This window comes from Hylaeus anthracinus, unplaced genomic scaffold, assembly GCF_026225885.1.
Source record: "Hylaeus anthracinus isolate JK02 unplaced genomic scaffold, UHH_iyHylAnth1.0_haploid 0, whole genome shotgun sequence".
In the NCBI taxonomy this organism is placed as follows: domain Eukaryota; kingdom Metazoa; phylum Arthropoda; class Insecta; order Hymenoptera; family Colletidae; genus Hylaeus; species Hylaeus anthracinus.
Window position 1 is genome coordinate 25,628,750 of NW_026533254.1, and position 5,542 is coordinate 25,634,291.

The 5,542-nt window shown below is 43.5% G+C and overlaps 1 protein-coding gene across 5 annotated transcripts in view; it reads left to right on the top strand.

The window, feature by feature from the left end:
* Window positions 1–370: 370 nt before the first annotated feature.
* The window catches only part of LOC128889327 (uncharacterized), a 21,549-nt gene continuing 16,377 nt past the window's right edge, over window positions 371–5,542 (top strand). For 4 of the 5 annotated variants that reach the window (XR_008460424.1, XR_008460429.1, XR_008460423.1 and 1 more), the window contains exon 1: window positions 371–538. The gene's annotated coding sequence lies outside the window, so the exon portion shown is untranslated. The remainder of the gene's footprint in view (window positions 539–5,542) is intronic. The other variant, XM_054146897.1, reaches the window with a different exon arrangement.

The window sequence follows — 5,542 nt, forward strand, 5'->3', positions numbered from 1 at the left end:
CATAAAAATCTAAATAAATGTCCTCGTTTATAAATCCTCCACAGAGTTACCCACAGAGTTTCCGTGTCACCTTACCGACCGAATCGGCTCTTCTATTACCTCGGTGAAAATCCTCGTCACCGAAAACAAGGATGGCGCGGGGATCAACTCATCGATCCCAAATAATTAAATATCAATTCAAAATCGTAAAATTATCGTTTCCCAATGATACCGACCCGAGATTCGCGCGGTCAGGTGTGCCAAAGGTGCACGGAAGGTGCGAAGGAGGGGAAACGCGAGAGAGCGCGAGCATTGACTTTTACGCGCGGAGAACCGCGAGAGTGGGGAGCCGAGAGAGGGGAAGCGTCGCGAGACTCGCGAGAGTCGGTAACAAACCGGGACGCAACAGTCGCTCGCCAGACTTCGTGCTGGACGGTTCGATGTGTCGACCGAAGAACGTCCCGCGCGTCTTGTGACACTGTGTGATTCCTATCCCCTAAGGCGACCTGTTACGGAACGCCGGCCGAGGGAACGGTGCAGCAGACCACGGTGCTCGGGGGTGAGTGATTCCGCTCTTGTTTTCTTTCATGGCGAACGTATCGCGGGTCCGGGCAGCAACCCCTTCGATACGCGGATCGAAGTATCTCGGTACACGCGTACCCGCGAGCGCAGTCGATTCTCTCATTCCGCTCGGGATCTACGTGACCCCGTTTTGCTTTTAAATCGTAGTCAATTGTTTTTAACGGACGACATCCTCCGTTCGAACATTTTCGCGCTACCGCTGGCCCACGGTGAACGCATTCGGTGGTTCTTGCTTTCAGCTCGATTGACATGTTGATTGCCGTGTCAACCATGTACGGGCGACAGGGGGTGAATGAATTAATTCTGGAGAAAATAAATCTGCGTACATGTTTAATTTCCATAAATGTAAGGTTCGATTGTATAAAGGGGAAGTGTTAGGCTCGTATTTTTCGGAAGTATTAGTCTGACAGCCAACATGTAATTGAGGGCAAAATTTTTGTCGAATAGATGATATAAATTATTAGAATTTATTAGAAAGACAGTGTGTCGCAAATCACGATTCTCTATCGTGTTTAGTATAGAAGTTATGTTTATTTAAAGTTTGGTAATGTCGTATTCGTTTTAGAGAGAGATGACCCCTTTCTTTCGAGGCTTGTTTACGAAATTGTAACTAGCCTCATTTTATGCATTCATGACGGTACACAAATGTATAAAAAACATACATAAAGTATATATAATATCGAATATATTCTACAAATGATATAATAATATTGTTCTATTCTACATAAACTTATTTAAAGTTTGATGACATCATGTTTGTTTGAGAGAGAGATGACCTTTCTTCTGGGACTTTGGTTTCGAGGCTTGTTTACGAAATTGTAACAAGGCTCATTTTATGCATTCATGACGGTACAATAATATACAGGGTGTCCCAAAAATGTTGGAACTCCTTGAAATGGGTGATTCGGGGGGTGATTTGAAACAACTTTTTCTTTAACGAAAATGTTGTCCGAAGCTTTATTAAGGAGATATTAACAGAAAACCCCGACAAATCAGACCGCGCGTATACCGTTGGAGCGGCCGTAGTAGGCGTGGCTACCCGGTAGGCGACCGCGCTCATACGCTACCGCGAGCGCTCCACCGGCATACTCGCGCTCTGATTGGTCAGTGTTTTCCGTTAATATCTCCTTAACGAAGCCTCGGACAACATTTACGCTAAGGAAAAAGTTGTTTGAAATCACCTCCCGAATCACCTCTTTAAGGTGTTACAACATTTTTGGGACACCCTGTATATACATGGTGGAGGTGATTTGAAACTATTTTTTCCGTAGCGAAAATGTTGTACGAGACTTCGTTAAGAAGATATTAACCGAAAAGCCCCGACCAATCAGAGCGCGCGTATACCGTTGGAGCGGCCGTAGTAAGCGTGGTTACGCGCTAGGCGACCACGCTCATACGCTACCGCGAGCGCTCCACCGGCATACTCGCGCTATGATTGGTCAGTGTTTTCCGTTAATATCACCTTAAATCACCCTCCGAACCACCTCTTTCAAGGTGTTACAATATTTTTTCAGACACCCTGTATATGTCATATGTGTATGTATTATCATATATATGTGCGCACTAGCGCCGTGAGTGGACGAAATATTCATAACTTAAAGTTCGGGATTTTGATAACAGTTTTCTAGTAACTTTCTTAGGGAGTTGGATCTTCTTATACAGTCTTCACATATTTAATGGAACGAGAGTCGATCACAGGCTCAAGATATTATTAATTCACGAGTTTGTCGAACTGCATTCGCTAACTGGAATTGTTCCGTAAACTCGGGCGATTCAAAGAAACGTTTAAAATGCACGGATCCGCACACAATGTCCGTCTACATGAAAGACCGCATTAAGAATTCCCTGGAACTTGGAACGGACTTGTATAAACAAGTCTCCAGTGTTCAGGGCTCCGCGAGCTTCGAAAGACTTTAATAAGTCGCCGCGCGAACGTCTGGGCAAACTTATTAAAGTTTTCTCGTTATTTCGAATCGATGAACTACTCGCGCCAGCCAAATCGCGATGAAATTTTACCGAATCGAAACAGAAATATACACCGTTGAAACAAAATTATTTGTTATCCCCGAATAACCAATGAATTGTTTGTAAAAGATTCGTAACGATATGCTTCGTTTCCGAGATCCCGAACCGGCTAGTTAAAAAAAGAAACACTAGTGACAATGGCGGAACTCTTTGACCTTTGTGATTTCATATCGACCGAGAACCACGTACCATTCGGTTCCGACTATAAAAGGCGCTTTAGGGACACGTGAAGGACCATCGAGTTCCTCGTCGCGTCGGACGGAAATTAATTTAGAAAATGCGGTTACCAAACGAAATTATTTCTCCTCTTCTTGTAGACTTTGCCGCGGCTTCGACGGTTATTAATTAAATCTGCTCACGCCGTTGAACTTTTTGTCGATACTTTTCGCCGTTAATTACGGGCCTCTAGACGACGCTATTCTTAACGTTCGTTCCGAGGAATCGTCGAGTTTCCGGGCGACGTAAGTTTCGGCAAACATCGAAGTTTCAGGGGAGATCACGATTTTCATGGCGTCTGTGTTTTTATTTAATACGATTCGCGGGGAAAATGAACACCACGAACTGTGATTCTCTATCGCGTTCAGCTTATAAATTATATCCTTTACTACTGCGATATTTGTTAGTATGTCTAAATTCCCTATATATATACAGTTGGTGTAAAAAGTATTCGTACAGCAATGTCATACTGCTGAGATATATGCATATATGACATATACAGGGTGTCCCAAAAATGTTGGAGGTCCTTGAAAAGGGTGGTTCAGGGGGTGATTTGAAACAACTTTTTCCTTAGCGAAAATGTTGTCCGAGACTTCGTTGAGGAGATATTAACGGAAAACACTGACCAATCAGAGCGCGCGTATACTGTTGGAGCGGCCGCGATAGCGATGGCTACGCGCTAGGTAGCCGCTCTCGTACGCGAACAAGTGAGTCGACGTGCATCGAAGGATATTGACGCGGCCGCTCAGCGCGTAGCCTTCGCTACCGCGGCCGCTCAAACGGTATCCGTGCGCTCTGATTGGTCGGGTTTTTTTATTAATGTCTACTTAACGAAGCACCATCCGACATTTTTCCAAAGGAAAAGGTTGTTTCAAATCACCTCCCGAACCACCCCTTTCAAGGACCTCCAACATTTTTGGGACACCCTGTATATTTCTACGTATTATCATATATATATATATATATGATAATACATACACATATGACATGTATATCGTAGTCTGTGCTCACTAGCGCCGCGAGTGGTAGAAATATTCATAACTTAAAGCTCAGGATTTCGATAACACTTCTACACTATACAGTTAGGACTCCTTGTACAGTCTTCATGATTAAACGCGATTAACCTTTATTTCTATATTTTCCACCATGGTTAAGGCACGCAGGAGTCGCTGGCGTCAGGATTAATCGTTTCTTGTAATTCCTGTATCCCGGATCGGATTTCCTCCCGGACCCTTCGAGATATCGAATCCGAGCGGCGTCTCGCGCGTAGATGCAATTTCCCGGATAGATCGTTCTGTTATCGACTACCGTTACTCGTCGAAGACAACCGTCGAATACGGCACAGCGAAATTCATTGTACTCCGAGGGAACGCGGTTTTACTTTTACCGTGCCGACTCGACGGGGGCCCAACGGGGGATCGCCATAATCTCCGATCGAAGAAATTCTCCTGGATGACGATACCGTACTCCTCGGGTTTCTCTTCCTCGTTTCTTTCCGTTGTTCGTCCTGTCCTCCTCGTACGCGTACACGTACCACGCTATCACGTACAATGCGTCCTCTTTTCACCTTGGCTCGAGGAAGACTTGTCGAGCATCGGCGGCGGTTCCGTTATCCACGCGGTAAATACACGTTCGAGCATCCTGCTCCGACGAAAATAAACAATATATGCCCCGACCGACCTTACGTTTCCGATACACGCGACGCGGACTCACCAGCCTCTCGGTCCTTAATCCTGTAGGATCACCTCTGACGAAACTATTTCTTTATGGAACTCGGTGTTAAGAAAGAAAAATCGAAGCTTGAATTTTTAGAGTTTTGTAGAAAAATGACAAATCTAGACCATGTGATGATCACCATTACGATCACAGAAAATTACGAGTTATATTTACATACTGATAGCAAATATTTGATTTCAGGTAAAGCTATCGCGAATTACTTTTTTAATATTTTTTTTTCTTTTTGTGACGAATTTGTGAAATATTAGGTAGACTGAAAAGTAATGTCGTTCACATTAAATTTAAACGAATTTTTAATTAATTTCTATTCTTTATCAATTATTTAATCAACCTCGTTATCACCAGCCTTTTGCCATTTAGTATGGAAATTTTTTAATGCCAGATAGATAAAAATCAACGAGCTGATGAGTGATGAACAAGTATTTACAATTGCAAAAACAACATTCCTTTCCAGTCCATCTAATATTTAAATGTTACTCTTTCGAACAACATCGGTTAAAATAATACAATTCGTTAGGTTACTCGAGAAGATTTATAGAAAATATATAGGAAATTAATAAATAAATAGGCTTTCTTTGGTCTTCGGAAACCACGTGACCCTTTGAGTAGCAGTTTGTAGGACTCGTGTATAGTTCAGAGTTCATCGAATCCGTGGAAAGTTTTTTGGGGTCGATTCTTTCATGGTCTTTTATTTATAGAAGATCGTAACATCGTAACGGCGAGCGATATTGAGAAACTTGGTAAAATGGTTCGCGCATCTACAGTCAATCCCATAAATATTCCTTACCCTCTATGTCTATCGAAGAAAATTAAATTAAATAATAGTTTCGCTTCGTTTTCGAATTATTAACGAAAAAACCACGGACCAATCACAGCGCCCGAGTAGCGTACGCTCGGCTGGCTACCCCCGCCGCGACCTATCGACGCCATATTGGCGTCGCCAGCCAATCCCGGCACGAGCCTATGTCCTCGCGGCTGAGCGCGCGCTACTCGAGCGCTGTGA